This window comes from Vigna unguiculata, chromosome 1, assembly GCF_037176805.1.
Source record: "Vigna unguiculata cultivar grain cowpea cultivar isolate G323 ecotype 2 chromosome 1, ASM3717680v1, whole genome shotgun sequence".
NCBI classification, from domain to species: Eukaryota; Viridiplantae; Streptophyta; class Magnoliopsida; order Fabales; family Fabaceae; genus Vigna; species Vigna unguiculata.
In genome coordinates this window covers 21,088,246-21,108,919 of record NC_140792.1, presented here as the reverse complement: position 1 = coordinate 21,108,919, position 20,674 = coordinate 21,088,246, and the positions used below count along the sequence as shown (strand labels likewise).

The following is a 20,674-nucleotide window of genomic DNA, read 5'->3' as shown; positions in this document are numbered from 1 at the left end:
CATCAGTGCTAACAAAAGTTACAAATTCACATTGTGTGCCACCAAAAAAATTAACATTTGGATTAAGAAGTAATTTTGTTTACACAATGTCTCACCTACTCTTTAATGTTTTGTTGGTTGGGATTACCGAGAGAATGGGAAGGGAGAATGGATTTGAATTTAGAAAAAAGAGAATGAAAAGGAGTGTAAAGTTTATAATCGATTTGATTGATATGATCTAATAAAAATTCAATTCACTAATATAATGAAGGTTTAATTATTGATTTAGTTTTCTAATTTGTTATTTTTGTTCATTTTAGTTCTCTTATAATTTTTTGGTTCAATTTAGTTCTCTAATTTTTTTAAAAAGTTCAATTTGGTCATTTTCGATAAGTTGATGTTTAGCATCATGTTCATACATGTCACATGTCAATTAGAGAAATTTTCATATAAACTTTTCATCTCTTTTTCTTTAAATGATAAATTCAATCCAATAAAAATATCTAAAGTCTTGCACTTCACAAAAATCACCATAGATACATCCATAAAAAAAGGTTATCAAGTTATATTCATCCGGAATGCTAATTACTTTCTCAAATGTCCAATTATAACCATTTTTCTAACCATAACATCACATAATAACAAGACAAAGATTAGTTTCCCCTCTACCAAAAACTTAATCCAAAAGAGCACTTCACAATTTTTGCTATGGATTCATCCATCAAATATGTTATCATCTTAAAACACCACCAAATTAATGAGTTTTACATTCAGAAAAAGAATATTAATTTTTTCTCCAATAACATAAAAAGAGAAAGATAACTTCCTTTACCCAGAATTCTTGTAACAAATCTTCCCTTGTCCTTGCTCTAGCTTCCGCAAAATATCCCCATACTGAAAAAGTCTTCTCCTCTATTTCTCTCACTCTAAAAAACAAAACAAAAAAATTTGTTCAACGAATCTATTTTCAAGAAAGCTAATTTACTTTTGTGCTAGCCAAGATTTGAACTCACCATTACAAATAATATCTACACTACACAATTGACGCATTCAAGAAAAATTATAAGTATATAAAATATAAATCATACCAACTGCACATACTAGGAATCAAATACATGACCTCCAACCCATAACAAGACTCTAACCAACTGTGCAACCTTTTACTGCTTTATTAATTTAAATAATGCCACTCATGTCAAACCCACCATTCTTGATATATATATATATATATATATATATATATATATATATATATATATTTGGGTCTTACGCATTGAGGGGTGAAGCTAGATTAAAGAAATTAGGAACAAACCTTCTACAAAAGCTTGTCAAACCATGGAAATTCCTAATTTCTCCCACATTTTTTGTGATAGGCCATTCTTGAATGAACTTTATTTTCTCGAGATCCACATTAACTTGTTGCTTATTGATAAGTCCCTAATCTAATGAGTTTTTCTTACCCAATAACATTGTTTTGGGTAGGTATAGGTGGTTAATTATGAGTCATTAGCTTAGAATTAGTCAAATTAGGATTTTAGTCTAGTTTTATAGAGGTAGTATAATTAGGTGTTTTTAATAAATTCTTTACCATAAACTAACAACAAACTAACAGTTCGAATGGCTGGGGAAGCTTAAGCAGAAACCCTAACATTGCTAAGGATGATGGAAAAGGCATTGAACACTAACGGAGGAGGTGCCGTGAAGATGGAACCCTAGTATGGCATGTGATGAAGATGTGACCACCTCATCAAGTTCCAAGGAGGCCAATCCTAGGAGGATCACTAGGAGCATGACAAAAGGGAAGACATTATCCTCTCTATCTTTATTTTGCATTTCTTTAGTTTCAATTTCTTGAAGTTGGTTGTGGTTGACTATTTTGAGTTGACTTGTTGACCTTGACTTAAGGGTGGACTTGTTGACTCAAGATTAGCTTAACCTTAAACCAACATGCTAATAAATTCCTTAATTTGCTTTTGTAGGAATAAGAAAGGAGGAGGACCACATAGGAGACACTTGGCGTCCTAAGGAAGAGAAAGAAGGAACAAGACTTTCTAGAAGGGGAGGCCCACATGCCTTGGACACCAAGTCTTTTAGAATGTTCTAGAACCCTCCTTTCGGAGCCTTGGCCATGAAGACTTTCCACCTAGATGGCTTGGACGAAATTTCACCCATGTGCACCCTATGTTGACCTACTTTCTAGAACATGCTAGGTTTCTTTTGTAACCTTCTACTTTGTTATTTTGCTAAGGGGCCCCTAGACTTGTCTATTTAAGGGGACCTCTAACACTTGTACAAGGGTTGAACATTTTGGAGAAATTAAACACCTTTGTGTATCAACCATTGTGAGAGTCTTTATCCTTAGGGAGTGGAGTTCTTTTAAGCCTTATCTTGAATCTTGATTTAAGTGGCGACACACATCCACTCATCTTCAAGGTTGCCATGGCTTCTCACATTTTTATCATTCCTTTCCTTTCCATTTTATGCTTTCTTCTTCCTTTTTGTGTGTGATTTGGGTTTTACTCTTTTTATGTGTTGTTCACTCTTATTTGTTTTGAATCAATCCACACTACAAAAAAAGTTTTTTTATTAGCAGTTGTTTTCTGACAGAAAATAAAATGCTACTAATATTTACGTTTCTGTTAGTTTTATTTGATTGTCACAATTTTTAATGTTATTTTAATTTTATATAATTAAATTTTAATTTTTTTAAATTGAGATGTTAAATTTATATAAAGCAAAAGCCCATGTCTGTTTCACTTTAAAGTGTCCAAACCAGTTTTCATTGAGAAATGTTGCGGAGGATGTTACCTTCGAAGATGAAAACCAACGACATCATTCGAGCTTTACGTTTTCTACTGTAGATTCACATTTTGAAGGTAGAGTTTCTTCTTTCCGTTCTAGTTTCTTCTTTCCATTCCTCTATCTCTATTTTTGGAACCCTAAACCTATTGATTCTACTATTAGTTTGCTCTATTCATTTTAATTAGCATAAGGTCTCTTGATTTAATGGAAATTTTTGTCGCGGTGGAAGGAAAATTTGTGGAGAATCGATCTGGAATTGAAATCGTACAAGGTTGAGCTCAAGAAGCAGTTACTCGTTGGAACATTATTGAGGTATTTATTTATGTTCTTCATTACTATTTTGGATCATGTATTAATGATTTCTGAAGTTAGAATTCTAAATATTGTGCAATCGAATAGAAGAAGTTATTGATTTTTTCTCGCATTCTTCTTAGGTTATTAATGTTGTAATTCTTCTATGGCAATTCAATTCTTCTAGTATTTTTGAATATTGTAAAAGATTTCTTTATTGTAGGGTTAGTTTCGGAAGGAAGGGTCCAAATATTGTGTTTTTGATAATGGTTCATTCCACACTGCTATAGTTTCTCTTAATTGTTGAGGCATATGTCAAAAAAAATGTTTTCCTCTGATTGGACACAATAATGGTTATATGATATGAAATTTCTTATTGGTTTGCAAATTTTTTATAATATTTATTTTATCAGTTAGTGTTCTTACCTTAATCTGCAATAACTGAATTATGATTTTATGCTCTTTGTTGGGTTCTTTGTTTTATCCTAAACCTAAGGAAGCAAGTGATGATTTAGAGTGTTGACTTCTTTCAAGTTTTATCTATGCGTGCTTCTTTTTTATCAAATTTCTATATTGCCACATGTCCTTGACCTCATTAAGAAACTCAATATTTAAAAATCCTGTGAAAGTTAGATGATATTTTGCAATTACAAGCCTTTTTTTTTGTATATATCTGTAGAATCTTTTTTGTATATCCTCTTTGAACTTTCTTCTCTTCTCTCCAACTCAGAATCACCCACTAGTTTTGGACAAACACAAGTGCATCAATGTAGATTTCTCTCCCAAAGGTTAAAAGAGTAAGAATCTCAATGCTTCTCATACTAAATTTTCACTATTATTCTTATTTCTACTCTCTGATGCTCCTCATAATTATAGATACAATGTATTTGTTCTAGAGAATTTTGTTATATGTATATAGATATATATTACACACTCTCTCTGGATTTTTATATTTCTTATATGTTTGGTTGGCTACTCTTTAGAACAGTCGTTTAAGTTAATTAATGAATGCAATCCCATTTGTTCTCGTGTGCTTCAACCTTCACTGCACATACTCACGTACCATGCCTTTCCATCACTCAAAAACTGTTTTTCTTTTTCATGCTTCAATACTAATGCATATCTTGTGTGTCTTTTTCCCACAAATTACAATCATTAAATTCATTTTCGTTGTCATTTGATTGAGAGCATATAGTGTCACAAAGTACACACTTAATTATTTCTTCTATTGTTTCTATGTATGTGTTTAATAGAGAGAATATTTTAGATTTAAAGTGAATGTACTTGACTTGAAAAAAAAGAGAACTTTGGCGGTGCATATCTTTCAATGGGACATATTTATAGCTTCAGATCCATTCTGGATTTGAGGAATCAATTTGAAAAGGAAAATCACCATATATGCTATATGTACTTTGCTATATGACAAATAAAATACACTGTCAATTATTTAAGAAAGTTGCACAGTTTATCAACATGACTTCTAAGTATATAGCATGGTTTTCATAAAAAAAAATTACAGTATATATTAAGTTTTGTAATTAAAAAGTAAATACATAAAATGAAAAATAAAAATAAAAGTACAAGAAAAGAAAATATTGGTCCTTAAATATGTGTAGTGAGACCTCATTAAGCAATGCCATGGTGATAGTTTGTGGTATTTGACTCCATCACTGTTTGAATAAAGATGCACTCCAATGTTTTTCTCATTCTCTTATAGAATTTGAAATCAATCAAATCATTATTTATTTTCTTTAATTCAAAAGATTAAACATTGATAAAAAAAGCAAGGATTTTGTGATTAATGGTTTCATATTTTCTATTACTGCAATAGCTGAATTCAATGCATCAGAGATAGATTTTGTGTCTACCTATCAACAAAATCAAATAGGAAGAAAATTTTAAGCTTCAATATTACGACCAAAATTGTTCTAAATTTTAGAAAACAAAAACATAATTAAACATTATGATTAGTATGTCGTAAATAATAAAGAACATTACCTTAAGGTAGGTTAAAGGGATTAAGTTGGAGAATGCTGACAATTTTCTTGTCAATTTGGGAACAGATTCTTGATTTCTTCTCTCTAATTGTGCTCATTCACTAGGAAGAAAACTATAAGTCTTATTACGATGACGATATTGGATTTTGAAAATCTTCCTCCAATGGTTAAATAAGGTTATATGTAGGAAAAATCCTTAAAGGTGAGTGATATGAAAATGAGGATATGTAGAAGAAGGTATTATAAAAACTAAGATAGATTTCAAGACGTTAATTAGTTGTCAGAAAATTAAGAAATATTTGTTTGTCAACTATGGATTTTGAATAGTTTTTTTCTTAGATGATTACTTCTTTTGCCTTTCTTTTTCATAATTCTTTGTTTTCTATTCTAGTGTTTGCAACTTCTAATCTCATTGAGTCCCTCATTTATATCCAATTATTTACAACTAGTTTTTTCTCCTTGAACTCAGCTAGACAGGTTTAGTAATGGATAAGTCATGGATTGATATGCCACTAAATACAATTGAATCTAGATGGGTTAAATAAGTTTCTAGATTTGGCATTTGAATATCGTTCTGTCAATGGTACAATAAGGTGTCCTTGTCCTAGATGTCACTATAACAAATGGGAAACCAAAAAGGTTGTGTTTGACCACTTAATTTGCAAGCAGTTTCCAAAAAATTACAAAGTTTGGATTTGGCATGGAGAAACATATGACACAATGCAATCAAGAGACACAAATGTAGTAAATGTGCCATCACAAAATGAAAATCCAGTGATAGATATGATAAATGATGTATTTGGGATGAATAAAAACGATGATGTGGATTATGATGCATATGAAGGACCTTCCGAATTTGTAGAAACCATGCCAAGTGAAGAATATGTTGAATTGCTTAGAGATTGTAACCAAGAGTTGTATGAAGGATGTCAAAAGTATTCGAAGTTGTCTTTTCTATTAAGGTTGTATCATATAAAATGTTTGTGTGGTATGACTAACAAGGCTATGACAATGATTTGAGTTATTAGCAGACACATTTGAATATGGAAAATTTCCTACTTCATTTTATGAGGCAAAGAAGGTGATACAAAAGCTTGGTCTTAATTATACCAAGATAGATGTTCGCCCAAAAAATTGCATGTTATACTAGGGAGAAGATGAAAAATTGGAGAATTGCAAATATTGTAATAAATCTAGATGGAAGGAAAAAAGTACTAGTGGAAAAAAGAAACTACCAGTAAAGGTATTACGTTACTTTCCCATGAAACCAAGGTTACAAAGATTATTCATGTCTCCAAAAACAGCAAAGTCCATGAGATGGCACATTTTAAACAATAACCCAGATGGATTGTTGAGACATCCAAGAGATGGTAAAGCATGGAAGATTTTTGATCAAATTCACCCTGAGTTTGCTCTAGAACCTAGAAATGTTTGCCTTGGCCTTGCAACAAATGGCTTCAATCCTTATCGAACCATGAATAATAGTCATAGTATATGGCCAGTTATTTTAATTCCATACAATAGACCTCCTTGGGAGTGCATGAAACAATCATCTTTTATTCTTTCTATGATAATTCCAGGAAAAAAATGTCGGGAAACAAGATAGATGTGTACTTACAACCTTTAGTGAAAGAGTTGAATGAGCTATGGATAGAAGGAGTTGAAACATATGATTCTTTTTCAAACAAAGTGTTTGTAATGCGAACGTCTCTCATGTGGACATTTAGTGATTTTCCTGGACTTTGTACTCTATCTGGGTGGAATACTTATACATGTTATGCTTGTCCAACTAGTAATTTTGATGTTTTTCCTTGTCGATTAAGACGTAGTAACAAGTGGTGTTTCATGGGTCATCGACGCTTTTTAGAGAGAAGCCATAAATTTAGATTGATGAAAAAACAACTTGATGGCACAATTGAAGAAAGAGGTGCTACAAAATTATTATCTGGGTTAGAAATTTTGAAACAACTTCATGCCATAACATTTGATAGAAATCTTGAGTCAAGTAGTAGAGGAAACCAATGGAGAAGAAAAAGCATATTCTTTAATCTTCCTTATTGGAAGGAAAATCTTTTACATCGTAACCTTGATGTTATGCATATTGAGAAGAATGTATGTGATAATGTGTTGTATACAATGCTCAAAGATGAAAAATTAAAAGATCATCTTCAAACTCGTCAAGATCTAAAAGATATGGGGATAAAAGAAGACCTTTGGCCGAATGAAAAATGGAAAATACATTCTTTTGTTATTTACAATGACAAGAGAATAAAGAAAGATATTCCTCAATACATTAAAGAATGTGAAGATGTCAGATGGTTATTCAAGTAATATATCTTGTTGTGTTGATGATGAAAGCGATATGATATTTGGCCTTAAGAGTCACAATTCTCACATCCTCATGCAACATTTACTTCCAATAGTTATTCGAAATGTTTTGCCTAACCATGTGACTACAATGTTGGTGGAGTTTTCCTCATTTTTCAAGGAGTTATGTTGTAAAGGATTGAATATCTCAGATCTTGACAAGTTACAACATCGAATTGTGCTTACTCTTTGTCATTTGGAAATTCTTTTACCTCCATCATTCTTCATTGTGATGGTCCATTTAACTTGTCATCTTGTAGAAGAAGTGAAATTAAGAGGACCAGTCTATTAACGTTGGATGTATTCAATTGAAAGGTAAATACATGAAGTTATGTTTAACCTATTTATTTTGATTAAAATATTGGTTAAATTATTGTTTCTTTTTGTAGAATGTTAGGACATTTGAAGTACTTTGTACGAAAAAGAGCACAACCTGAAGCATCTATAAGTGAAAGTTATTTAGCTGAAGAGACTCTCACTTTTTACTCATTGTATGAAGAAGTTGAATCAAGGTTGAATAGAAGTCGACGTGTTAATGATCGTCCTAATGAAAGTGAACATCTTCAAATTATTTATCCTCAAATAGGTAGATATCAGTGCGAAGTTCATCGACTTTCACTCTTACACCATTAGAGAAAATACAAACACATCGATATTTGTTACTAAATTATTCAAAAGTCCAACCCTATGTTGAGTAAGTATTTAGATATCTTGTATGTGGCGATTAGTTTCCATGAATTCAATTTAACATGATATTCTCTTATGGCAGTGAATTCAAAATATTCACCAAGAGAAAGACAAGAAATCAAAGACTTTCAAATGCAGAGTTAAAAAAGATAGTTAGTAAAGAATTTGTAAATTGGTTTCATCAAAGGGTAAGTTTAAACATATACTAGTGTAATTTATGATTTAGTTTTATGACTAATATGATTTCTGATATAGGTTACAAATCCAAACAATACAGATGTAATTCTAGATGAATTAAAGTATCTAGCTAGAGGCCCAATGCCAATTGCGAAAAGATATTCTGCATATAATATCAATGGGTACAAGTTTAGAACAGTAGGACGGGATGAAGGTTTACAAACACAAAATAGTAGAGTTTTTCTAACTTCAAACACATCATGTGTTACAAGCAATAATGATGAAAATTTGAGGCTGGCGAATTTGCCATAATATGGGAAGTTAGAAGTCATAATTGAGCTTAATTATTATGGTTTTCTTAGAGTTGTCCTCTTTAGATGCAAGTGGGTTGATACTACACGTTCTAGAGGATTTAGAGGATGCTTGGAAATTCACTTTGGTAAAATTTTCTCAATCTATTCATATGGGTGAACTTGAAGAGCATGACCCATATATTGAAGCTTCACAAGCACAAATGGTGTATTATGTTGATGATGAGGTAAATAAGGGATGGAGTGTTGTAGTCCACATGATGCCAAGGGATTTGTATGATATGAGAGAAGTTGGTGAAGATATTCTATTTGAAAGTGAGTCATACCATGAGCAAGATTTGAACAATTTATTTACAAGTGAAATTGAGGCAATAACATTGGCAAGGGATGATATAGATAATGAATTTGTTATTACAAATCATGCTGAAACCTTCCTTCAAGGAGATACAAGTATGTTTGAATAATTAGTAAAAGTATCATGGTAAGATTAAATTCAATAGCAAAGCTCAGTTATAGGAATGCGTTGAATGGAGATGGTTAATTAATCTTGAAAAATAAGAAGTACAAAAAATGGCATATAGTGCTTTAAAGGAGAAAAAAAGTGCATGGCTGAGGCATATAAAGTGATGCAGAATAGGTTAGTAACTTTTGTATTTTCTTTGTTCAAAAAGAGGCATAAAATATCCATTCAAAAATTATTTAGTCTTTTCTTTTGACACTTGAATTACCATTCTTTGCAATTTTTATCTTTTACCTTTCAATAAATTTTGAAGGGGTGGGCTAATTAGTGCCAAGATTAATGTCAAAGATGTGCCTTTCTATTGTTTACAGTTGTCTCATACCTAGGAAACATTTTATCTTTGAATCCTTAACTAGCTTGGTTTTTAATTTTACGTAGTCCAAAAGTTTGAGTTTCCATTAAATTGTAAAATTGTTTTAAGTTTATGAACATTTGGATTTAGTTGGTGATGTATGATTCTTAGATTCTGAGATGGAAGGCACATACTCCTATTACGTTTATAGGCCCATCTATTGTGTAAGTTCAACCTATTTTATTTGGATTGCCAATTTGGAGAAACGTGTTAACATTGATTCTCACGTTAGATGTTGGATGTTTCAACTACAAATCACCTCTATCTATTTTTGGATAAAAAGATTGTTATGATGGGGAAGAATGCGACAGGGTTAAGGTTTAAGAGATTTTACTTCTGATAACTGATTTAGGTCTTAAAGATGGTTAAAAGTTGGAATAGCTTCATCTGTCATTTATTTTCATGATTAAAAGTTCTTAAGTGTTTGTTTTGATTAAGTTCAACTTTTGTTTATCATCCCGTTGAGTTCCAATTTGAGCATTTAATTTCATTTGTGTTCTTTTTTCCATTTGCCTGAACCTCTGGGGATTTTTTTTTCTTCTTTTTCTGTGTGTGAGATTGTTAGTGGTCTTTTTTCTTTATTATTTTACTAGTTTACTTGTGTTGTGGAAACTTGGAACAACTATTGATTGCACAAGATATTAAATTTTTGCATTTGTTTCTATTTGGTGAATAATTAGAATTTGTTCTTTCATGAACACCATTACACTATTCTGAATTTGGAACTTGTCTTTATTTTTGCTTAAACTACTCCAGAAACACTTATAAGAGATGAAAATTTGAAGTTAAAAACTAAAGTGGGTACATGCATTGCAAATATTCTATCACACTAGCTTCTCTATAAGTTGATTTTAAATACGCATTTTTTTATGCAAGTGCTTTTGCAGAAGTTTATCTTAAAATATCTTGTCTTAATTGAAACAAACCCAGAATTTGTTGTTTGAGAATTAACTCTATTGTTTTGATCCATCCTCTTATCTAATTTTTGTGGCATATCAAATTACTTTATTATAATTTCTCTTGTTCATCTTCATTTGTCAGTACTTTAGAATTGTACTCTAGTTTAAATAATCATGGCTCTTAAAGCCAAACGTCTTAAAAAAACTGCATCTACTCAAGAACCACCTGTTCCTCCTCTTGTGTGTCCTATACCTCCACAACCATGTATTCCTCCACTTATACCTCCTACTCAGCAACTACATATTCCTTCTATGTCAACCCATCCACATGTTCCTCTTCTTATGGCTCCTACTCCACATCCACATATTCCTCCTCCTATGGCTCCTACGCCACATCTACATGTCCCACTTCCAGTGGATACTACTCAACAACCACATGTAGGACATGAGTCGAGTAAAATATGGACTGTACATGTTATAGGTAATTTTAAGTTTTTTATTCTTGATGAGGCCATCGACGTCGTTGATCGGCGAAAATATACTCCGTTCGACAGAGACGGCCTCCGGCAGTCGTTTGTTCGGTGGAAATGACTGGAAAAACGCAGCGGAAGATCGATTATTGAAGTGAATGCTCGAATCTCTCAGGCTTCTCACTGGATTGGTAAACCCGACGAGGTGAAACCTAATATAGGGTTTAGGGTTTGAGCAGAGACGAAAGGGGAGTGTTCTCAACCAGATTTTATCATTCATCTCAGCTAGCTTACAAGAGATTGGCATGCACCTTTTATAGATTGAAGGGCAGCCGAAGCAAACAGAATAGCAAGTGGAAAAGGGTGGATGTCATCTACACGAACCTAACGACAGAGAGTTAGGAAAGGGAAACCCTAGACTACATATGGAAGGCATGAACATAACCCTAACCAATACAGTGGAGTGCGTGAGGCAAGGAAACCTACAGAGGTTTACAAAAAAAGAAACGCATGATGGCTTGAGGCGAGAAAGCCAGCTGCGCGACGCGTGAGATGAGAAACCCAAGCACAACTGCGAAAGGAGCGTGATGCGGAAATGAAAGGAGGTTGCGCAGGAAGACATTACCGTTTTGGTGATGATAACCCTAACAACACGCTGAGGTTTGGCACACGTGAAAGACGAAGAAAGGTGGAAATGGGCTGCTGTGCGTGAGAACCCTATCAGTCTTTGTGTTACATTGGACCTTGCGTGGCTGCATAATGAAATGTGGGGAGAGAAGAGCGGCGCGGTTCAAGCCCAATAAATGAGTGATGTTGGCTGCAAGAGGATTGTGGTGGTAGAAGCAATTTCAGTGCAGGCCCAATGAAAGAGAACAGCGCATGATGCCTTAAATCACTCTTAGCCACAGACATATCCATAATGTGGGTTGCAAACATTGGAAGAAATTGAGCTGGAAGCCCAATACGTTGTAGCAGCGCATTTCCCACAAGCTCATGTAGAAATTTGGCTTTAGGCTCATTATTTGATTGGCCCACTCATGGCACAAGTTGTAGACATGGGCTGCATTTGATAAAAATACCCAATTTAGACAAACATTTATTTAATAAAAGAAATAAAGAAAATAAAAGAAATTAAAAAGAATGGACCTAGCCAATGTCCTCAGATCTAGAAGGTTATTAAAGGCCCACAACAACCAAAGTTAGAGTTTCACCAGGATCAAAGACAAATTTGCAGTAGTCATCAAATAAAATTGAATTAAAATCATAATGACCATGCAGTAAAAGTGATTGGGGAATGTGTGAAAATGGCCTCATAAAATTGGAAAAAGTTGGTATGAGGCCCACTTCACAAGAGTGTCTTACACTTTGACTAAGATGATTTTTGAAAAGTATTTTAGAGTCAAAGTGTGTTTTGGCACAAAATGTTAAGGAGTATGAAATAAGTGAATGAGATGGAGAACAAAATATTTGAGAAGGAAACAAAACAAAAGATTTAATGAAAAAGTGAGAAGAGTTTAAAAATTTTGGAAATGGAATCTTCATGTAAGGAATTGGTGAAGGATTGATCACCAAATCCGTGGCACTAAGTTCCCTTTTCTCGTTTGAAATGATATTTAACTCTACCACTTGTGATTGTATTTCAAGATTACTCTCTTGTTTTATTTTCTCTCTTTCCTCGGACTCTTTTATCTCAGTCTCTTCTTTGGCTTTTCTTAGACTCTCCTCTTTAGCCTTTTCTTCTTCCTCTCTTTTTTTCTTTTGTTCTCTTTGAGCACAAAGCATATCAAGCTCTTCTTTTTCTCCTTTTCAAACTCTCGAAGCTTTTGATGTTTAGCTTGCTCTCTCTTGTATTTTTCTCTCTTTCTTTGTTCACTCAAGAGCAAGTCTAAATTGTGCTTAAAATCTATTTCTAGTCTAGAAAACTTAGAAATGTTTTGGATAAATGCATCCCCAATGTCAATGAAGTCTTCTATCCTAGCTTGTTGTGCTTTAGTGATCCTAAATGAAGGGGGAATGAAATGTTTCCATATGCATTTTTTTAATTGATATAATGTATTAATGCATGATGTTCTCCCCTTTTTCACATTATATTGCCTCTCTTTCCACCAATCAAATGCACGTCCTACAAACCTAGATGTAACATGCTTAAGGATGTCTATATGACTATATTTACTAAACAAAGGTTGTACCAATTTCTCGGTATCCCACATCCAATCTCGAAATGATATTGGTCCTATATCCTTCCCAAAGAATGGAATGTCACTATGAATGGTATGATGCAACTCATGATTACTATGCCTACCTAAATGCATACTACTATGCCTACCTAAATGCACACAGCTAGAAGAAGAAAAACTCATTTTGAAACACTTTTAGCAAAACAATTTTCACAAAGATTTAAAGAATTCCTAAAGAGAAAATAATGGAAAAGATATCTAGAGATACTCCCAAGAAAGGGAGGTGAGTCTCATGGACAAGCTTAGAAACCAAGCCTTTCCTAGCCATAGATCTCTAAATTTCTTTCACAAAAATTCTCAATAGAAATTCAAATGAAAATAGATTGTGTGAAAAAAAGTGTGTATGAACTTATGACCAAAGAAAGGTCAACTAGGTGGTAAAATAAATTGCACCTAGATATCACGGTGACCTAAAACAAAAAGCTAAACATACAATTCACACAAAACAGAACCTGAACATTGAAAAAACAGAGCATAAAAGCTGAAAACATAAAGACTGAAAACTTAAAAACTGAAAAACATAAACTAGACGAAAAATGAAAGCCTAAGTGAAGATACAAGTTGCCTTTGGAACCCCTTGAACCTCACACTAAACACACTTAAACTATTACAATTAAATGCTAAGGATGGGATTGTTCTAAAGCATTTTACCACCTAAGCCAAATGAACAAAAACAACAACCGAAAAAAAGAAATAATACACAAAGGTCGTGATATGAAAACAGCAAAACACAAAAAAAAAGCTATGTTATGCTCCACTCTCGATCCAACCTCCAAATATGTCTCCCTCAAGTGTTTCTCCCACTTTGATGCTGTCAAGTCCCAACTTACACCCACAATTCCTCTCGGTAGTTTTACTTCCCAACGAATTCACTCACCCCACAAGAAGAGGCTTCACCTACAAGGGTTGCCAAAACAATGAGAGGCATAGAATTTAAAACAGAACCAAGGAAAGCAAGCTGCATAAGAGTAAAAATCAGAAACACAATAAAAACTCAAATGAAAGAATTGGACAACATCAAGTGAAAGATTTAATAGACAAACTCAAAGGATAGCCAATAAAGACAAGCAAGAAAAATAAGCTAACCAATAAAGAAGGCACACAAAAGGAACCTAAAGAAGGTGTCTAGAACAAGATGAACAAAACGAAAATCAAACAAGACTCAAAGTATGTTGAATCCAAAAACAATGCACATGCATCTCAAATTGAAACTGAAAATTCAAAGTAGGAATGAAGTTATGAACTGCACTAAACACGGTACAGAAAATGCCTATGCTATCACGGACCAAGCTTGCGTTTCCACACAGATTCAGATATGAATCAGATTACACTGTGATGGAAGGCGCATTAAATGCTTTGGTCACAGCAATCCTTGGCCAGAAATTGCATTGCAGAAACAACACAAAATCCACGAGCATGAGTTATGAAACATGCACAACACTAGAAAGCAACAAGAAGGCATCAACAGCATGAATAAACAAGAATTAGTGTAAATGTGCACTACATATAGTTGCTAAAATTCTAAAAGCAACTCTCGAACATACAAACAGACACAGGAACCTAATTATGCGATGGAAAACAGAACATGGACAAAATTAGATGCGTAAACATTGAACAAAACACATTTTAGGCACAACTGCTATGGAATCAGTGACATATAAAGGAACTAAACATTACCGAAGACAAAACATGAGATTATAAAATTTTAAAGCTAAGTAAGCAAAACTGAAATTAAACCCTAACGAACATGCATTCAACGGTAGAATTAGAGATCTATGACATTTTCAAGAATGCGTATTGATTCAAGAAAATTTCAGCAAGAAATTTGAATCAATTTCAACAAAAAAGCACAACAGTAGCACGAAATCATCAGAGAGCAAAAACGCAATCAATGAGAAATAGAATGGAAGCAAACATTGAAGAAGAAAACAGTAGAGATAAGGCGCGAATACTTATCTGTGTGTGAGAACCCTATCACTCTTTGTGTCATACTGGACCTTGCGTGGCTGCATAATGAAATGTGGGGAGAGAAGAGTGGCGCGGTTCAGGCCTAATAAATGAGTGATGTTGGCTGCAAGAGGATTGTGGTGGTAGAAGCAATTTCAGTGCATGCCCAATGAAAGAGAACAACACATGATGCCTTGAATCACTCTTGGCCACAGACAGATCCATAATGTGGGTTGCAAACGCTGGAAGAAATTGAGTTGGAAGCTTAATACGTTGTAGCAGCGCATCTCCCATAAGCTCACGTAGAAATTGGGCTTTAGGCTCATTATTTGATTGGCGCACTCATGGGACAAGTTGTAGACATGGGGTGCATTTGATAAAAATACCCAATTTAGACAAACATTTATTTAATAAAAGAAATAAAGAAAATAAAAGAAATTAAAAAGAATGGGCCTAGCCAATGGCCTAGGCGATGAGCCTTAATGGGATCACATCAATTCTACTTATAAATAAGAATTTATTATTTTTTTAAAATTTCTTGCTCATTATGTTACCATTTGATAGATGAACAAGGAAATACAAAAAAAAAAATCAATTGACGAAGCGAGGTGTATTTGAGATGCCTCGTGGTGAACGTATACTTGTGCCATTTGATAAAAATTTACGAGCCTATGGAGAAGCAACTTCACTTCTTTCTTCAGCATGTGATCGTATTGCTACAGATTCAAACAATGTTCCCATTAACTTTGATAGTTGGCCAAAGGTTCCAAAGTCATACAACGTTGATTGTTTTAACATTTTAAAGGTACATGTTGAGTATAATATGGTTAACTTTGCTATTCTTGAATTTGTTTTTAGCTCTAATGTATTTCTATGATTGATTTTAGTTCTTCTATGCTTTTTACCAATTATAATTTTCCTTGAAACAATTTGCACGTATTAGAATGTAGATTGACATTTGTTCTTTTTTCATTCTGGTTGTTATTGCTTATCATGTCTATAGATTCATCATTTCTTCTTTTTTTCTACAATTTTATATACTAACTTTTTTTTTCTTTTTTAGAATTTATTTCATTTCCAGGCATCAGAAAGGTTTGTTGAACGTTATTGTTCCCTTTGCATGTCAAATAAGTATTGAAATGAAAAGATGAATTTGAGGAACCGTGTTTATGATAGTTAATTATCAAGAGAACAATTAATTGCTAATGTCCCTGATGGTATTCAAAAAGATCAATGGTCTTCATTTGTTGATTATCATTTGAGTGAAGAGTATAAGGTAGGTTTCACAAATGATTGTTATGAATAACTATTTTTTTATCTTTTCTTTTAATTAATAACTTTCTTGTCTTAGAAATTAAGCAAGAGAAATATTGAAGTTAGAAAAGTGCAAAAAATTCCTCATACTGGTGGTGCAAAGCTTTTGTCTACAAAACAACATAAGATGGTAATTATTTGTTCATTGTTGAGTTTAATTAAAATTCATGTAGTGTTTTATTGTTCTTATATGCTCATATTTATTAGGAAGTAAACCTTGGACATGTTGTGGGTAGAGGAGAGTTGTATATTGAGACTCATAAGAAAAGAAATGGATCTTATGTCAATGAAGAGGCAAAGTCTATTGCGCTAAGTTTAGTTAAAGTATTTATCAATTCATATAATTTTGCAATATGTTTTCACTCTTATTTTTATATACTACTACAATATTCTGATTTTCAACTATATTCTATGATTGGTAATTAGATAAATTTGAATGCAACAAACTTGTTCTTTTGATAAAATATTCAATGGTTAGATCACAAGTTGGTTTGCACAATTATTTATTGAATCTTTAAACAAGTTCTAAAATGATTGATGTTGGAAGAACTTACTGCACGAAAAGTATTCATTTTAAACAATTATTTCAAGATCTAACTAAAATTACTATTGTAATATTCATGCATTCCCTGTCTTTGAGTATGTTGGATTATAATGGTAGTTGTCTTTTATTATAGTTTATGAATGAAATGCAGAAGAAATCAATATTCATGTGTACTTTTATATTTACGGGAGAAAATGACACAAGAAATGAGTCAAAGTGTTAATTCTAATGAAATCTCAGCTGATGATTGTGTTAGCAAAGTGTTGGGAAAGGATCATTCTAGATGTGTACATTGCTTAGGACTAGCAGGTCTTCATAGTGTTGCATTTCAATCCACGACTAGATTTAGTAATGCAGGGCACAATTTCTCAAATTCTGGTTCAACTGAAAGTTCTCAATTGAAAGAGAAAGTTATTAGTCTGAGGGAAAAGTTAGCAACTTTTGAAGAAAATTTAAAGACATTAAAAAGTGTCATGCTTGCATACATCCAAATGAAGGAATGGCATATTCCTCATGAGTTAGGTGTCATGTTTGATGATGAGACTAATGTAATTGTAAGTGCTTTATAGTTTGTGTGTATAATTTAATATCTTGTGTATTCTTTTTAAATATCCTAGCATGATATGATTTTAAATTTTAGTTTCACAAGATGAAGAGAGTGGCCAAGAACTGCCAACATCGCGCGGAGGATCATCACTTGATAGTAATTTTGATGGAGTTTGAAGTATATGTTATGATATTCCAACATCTCTTACATATGTTAGGATTTTTTCAATCCTTCATTTTGCACTTTATAATTTGTAATTTGCATTGCAACATACTATTTCCTTGCTTACTGGCTAAAAGTATATGGGATTTTGTAGTGTTATTTGGTGTAGTTAATGGAAGAGTTAACGAAAAATATTGATCATTTTTTTTATGGAGAAAAGAGAACATAATCCTTTTTATTAGGCAAGTAAATATTTATAAAGAACATGTTGTCCAAGCTTCTTTCATTGACCCTACCCATGTGGAAAGACTTTCATATATATATATATATATATATATATATATATATATATATATATATATATATATATATATATATATATATATATATATATATATATATATAATAATAATAATTTAATAAATAAGTAAATAGAGAATAGTATTTTCTATAATAAATAAGTAAATAAAAAATAATTTTAAATAAAATAGATAAATGAAATATTAGTTAACATATGAATGAAAAAAATTACTAAATACTTTTATTAAAAAAATTTAAAAATATTTTAAACATTTTTTATGGGTTTTTAATTGTCAAAATATGATATATTTTATAGTGTTTTTTAGCCGTCAAAATACGATATATTTTGTGGTCGTTTTTAACCATCAAAATACATTATATTTTGTGGCGATTTTTAACTGTCAAAATATGATATATTTTGTAGCGGTGTTTGACCGTCAAAATATTATATATTTTGTGGCGGTTTTTAACCATCAAAATATAATAAAATATCATAAAATAAAAGTAAATATTTTAGCGGTCTTTAACCGTTAGAAATTTCTGTTTTCTTTTTTGATAGCAATACCAGCGGTTAATTTTTTTTTGTCACAAACTATTTTTGACATCCGTAATTTTGACGGTTTTTTAAACCGTCAAAAATTTCATTTGTACCACTAAAATTTTTAATTTTAACCGTCGCAAATGTCTACTTTTTTTGTAGTGTCATTCTTCTCTTCTCTAGAACCTTGGAAAGGAACCTTCACATCTAGATAGCTTGCTATCTTAATGTCTAGTGGGGATTTCCTTGGTTTTCTTAATCAATCATCACCATATTCAATAATCTTCTAAAAGGAACAAGATAATCCTACATTATTTGGTATCTAGGGCTTTTGTTGTCCTTGAATATGGTGTTTTTCATGTTCTAACCTTGTCTTGTGTAGCTATCTTTGAATGGTCCGCATAAAAACAGTGTTGGCAGCAACGTGCGCGTTTTTGAAAAAAATACTGCAGCTAGCTCAGTGGTCCAAAAGTAACGTTCTTTATATCAAAAGAAAGCCCTGTGAGTCTAGTTTCCAACAAGAAAAGAGTAAACGTATTTGGAGTTCTGTGGAGAGATTTATGATCAAAAGAGTGAGCAAAGGTCAACATTGTCGAGAATATGAAAAACAACGTTTTCAAGTTATGTTGTGGCAATTTTGGCTTCGGTTTTGTGACTCTTTTTGCTCCTAAATGTTGTTGGATAACATGCCTTTGGATGCTTAGTCATTGAGCTTCAAATTCATTAGTTTAAATGCATCATAGCTACATGTTTGTGTTTTTTTTTTGTATGTCATGTTGAGTCTTTAAATGTGCCTAACTTTTGCTTGAGTCATATGTCATATGTAACTTGAAGTTTTCTTGTTCTTGTTATTCCAAGTATTTGAATATTGCATTCACTTTATGTCTTGCTTGACGTATGCTCCTTGAAATGGATTTTGACCTAAAATTTGAGGAATTAAGTGACCAAGCCACCCAAAAACACCTTTCTCATCATCTTGAGAAACTAGTTTTGAAAGAAGAAAAAAAATTTGGTGCACTTTTACAAATTTGCCGAGAGTAACATGGCTCTTTGGTGAACCAAAATTGTGTTTTTCACTAAGTGTTATGCTACTAGTTTTCATATTTGAGTGTTGGGTGATATTGGCTAATTAGTCCCATGCTTAAACTTGGTTATGATCTTTTTTGGTGTATGCATGATTTGAGACTTAGTAGTGCATGTTCAAGTATTTTCCATAGAGTCTTTAAACATGTGTTTTTCTTGTTTTAGTCTTTTAAAAGTTTTGTCACATACAATATATTTCCTTAGAGTTTAGTTTTCCTTGCTTTTTGTGCTTTTCTTGTTTGTCTTTAGGTACTCCTTGTTTTGTCTTAGTAGTTTTCCCTTGAATTTCTTTGAGTGGGTTGCCAAAACTTGTGAGTTTGATCTTGAAAAGCTTTCGCAAAATTAAAAGTATCTTCACTCCTTTTGGTGGATTTGAGTGTAGCCCTTCCTTGTTGCTTTGGGGGAGAGTGATCTAAGCACTTGGGTGAATTTCTTTGGACCATACTTGGTTTTGAGTTTGGTTACCGATTGTCACTAACACCTTTTCTCGGATTTTGAGTTTTGTTGTAGGAAAGTGAGATGGTGACTCCCATGGCCACTCAAGGTGCATTGGTACACCTAGGTAAAATGTTACAACAAATGGAGCTTAAGAGGCAAGAAGATAGAGAACAACAAGAGAGAGTCTTTTAAATGTACATGCAACAACAAATGAAACAAATACAACAAGTGCAGCAACAAATTCAACAAATTCAACAAGTGCAACAACATCAACAAATCCAACCAAGAGAGGAAAGAAGGGCAAGGAGGCGATCTCCTTCCGTGGATTCCTATGGAAGTGAGGAAAGAAGAAGAAGGCCAGGAGGGGGTGGCGAAAGAAGGAACCAAGTGTAATATCAAAGGCAACCTCCCCCCATCAAAATCCCAAAGTTCAAAGGAGAACATGACCTCAATGCTTACATGGAGTGGGAACAAAAAGTGATCAAATTTTTAGCATTCATAGAGTTATTGATCAAGAGTAAGTAGACTTGGTAGTTTTAGAGTTTGAAGAGTATGCCATGACTTGGTGGCATCAAATTTGTATGGACAATTATAATCAAGAGCCACACGCGGCTTCTTGGATGTACATTAATGTTAAAATGCGCGAACATTTTATACCTTCCTATCATAGGAGGGAGACTCTTTTGAAGCTCCAAAGGCTTCAACATTGTTT

The 20,674-nt window shown here is 32.8% G+C and overlaps 1 long non-coding RNA gene and 1 pseudogene across 1 annotated transcript; both read left to right on the top strand.

Moving 5' to 3' along the window:
• The first annotated feature begins 2,663 nt into the window (after window positions 1–2,663).
• Window positions 2,664–4,099, top strand: LOC146888755 (uncharacterized). Its single transcript, XR_014993563.1, has 2 exons — window positions 2,664–3,093; window positions 3,803–4,099. It is a non-coding gene; the product is annotated as an uncharacterized LOC146888755 (long non-coding RNA).
• A 6,457-nt stretch (window positions 4,100–10,556) lies between these two features.
• LOC146888754 (uncharacterized) lies at window positions 10,557–17,727 on the top strand (annotated as a pseudogene).
• Window positions 17,728–20,674: the final 2,947 nt, after the last annotated feature.